Raw genomic sequence first — 1,608 nt, forward strand, 5'->3', positions numbered from 1 at the left:
GAAGTTCCGAGGAACCAGCCTGTACGTGTCCGTGTCCCTGATGATCTGTAATCGAAGAAGCGCTTCGAAGTGATCGACGGTGAGAGAGAGACCATGCTCGTAGCTCAGGACCAGGATCTCTATGAGGTGATGGATGCCAAGAGGATTCAGTTGGCTTATCGCCACCCCGAAACGACCCAACACACAGACGATAATCTCGGGGATCGGGAACCACAAACGGCAACGCACTACGAATGCCTCGTAACAAGTAAAGAAGCCCTCCGGGGGACTACTAGCGCATTCTTCTTGACGAGGAACCCTGAATTACACCGCGTCCGAAATATGATTGAACGACCGCATGACCTCGAGGAATTCACTAGTACTCCTGCTCGGTGCACCTGCCTCCACCGGGCGATGGTTCATGACCGGGAACAATTTTTCTTTGGGAGGCGTGATCGAACCGTAACACGCCACCCACCATGCCTCGTTCTCGGCTGGGTCTACCGAATGAGGAACGAATTCCATCTTCGGCACTCGAAGCTCTTCAGAAATGTTCACGGGCAAGGACCCTTTCTTCGAAATTCTCTTCTTACTCGACATCTCGTGTTTTTCTTTTTAAATCAAGAAGGAAATGATATAGAGAAAGAACTTTTCAAGAAAAACCTCTCTATGAGAATGAGTAAGTGTGAAGTAAGTGTGAAGATTGTGAACAAGTTACCTCCCTTCTTATAAGCATGAGAAATTACTATTTACTTGCGGATTTTTGGACACGAACTTCGCCCAAATACACCAATCTCGTCCAAACTCGCCATACCGCGCATTGGGACCTCGCTAGAAATCTACGCTCCCAACGAGCTGGGGGGCTAACTGTTGGGGTCGAAAACGGTTACGACGAAGTTAACGTCCAAATCCCCGAAGAAGAAAAACGTAGAAAACTTCTTCGACAAATACTTTTTCGAAATAGATTCTTCTTTACGAAAAGCTTTGCGGAGGAAACGCGAGTCATCGGACAAGAGCCCGAAAAGGATCGTTACGCAGCGACCAAACATGTGCTCTGCTCGGTCGCTATGTAGCGACCGAGTTTGAGCCAAGGCTCAGTCGCTACGTAGCGACCGAACGTCCATTCCGCTCGGTCGCTACGTAGCGACCAAGCGCTCGCTCGGTCGCTACGTAGCGACCGAGCCCGAGCGTTCGCTCAGTCGCTACGTAGCGACTGAGCTCGAGCCAGAACTCGGTCGCCACATAGCGACCGAGCTCAAACCAACGCTACGTAGCGACCGAGCTCTTCCGAAACGTCGATACCACATAGTCCATGCGTTCTCGTCTACCCTTCGATGCTATCTCCTGAAGACCGTAGCGAACCCATTTCACAATTCCCCGCCATTCTAAGTTATCGATCAAACTTTACCGTAAAAACCGCGGAAAGTTCGTTCTTTATCAAAAGAAGCCGTAATAAACGCTTCTAGTCGGAAGACGGCCCAAAGGGACCTAAGACATGACTGAGGCCCAACTTACGATTTCTTAACCAACAGCCCGTAAGCCGCATGATGGTTTACGCTTGGTTCGCAAAGAAAGATAAATGTCAAGTTTCCGCGGATAAATACGAAATTTTGAAGATAATTACGAAGA

General features: G+C 49.3%; 1 protein-coding gene across 1 annotated transcript in view; it reads left to right on the forward strand.

Moving 5' to 3' along the window:
• The window catches only part of LOC106302870, a 7,888-nt gene that overhangs the window by 3,848 nt on the left and 2,432 nt on the right, over positions 1 to 1,608 (forward strand). The window lies entirely within an intron of this gene.

This window comes from Brassica oleracea, chromosome C7 (genome assembly GCF_000695525.1).
Source record: "Brassica oleracea var. oleracea cultivar TO1000 chromosome C7, BOL, whole genome shotgun sequence".
NCBI lineage: Eukaryota > Viridiplantae > Streptophyta > Magnoliopsida > Brassicales > Brassicaceae > Brassica > Brassica oleracea.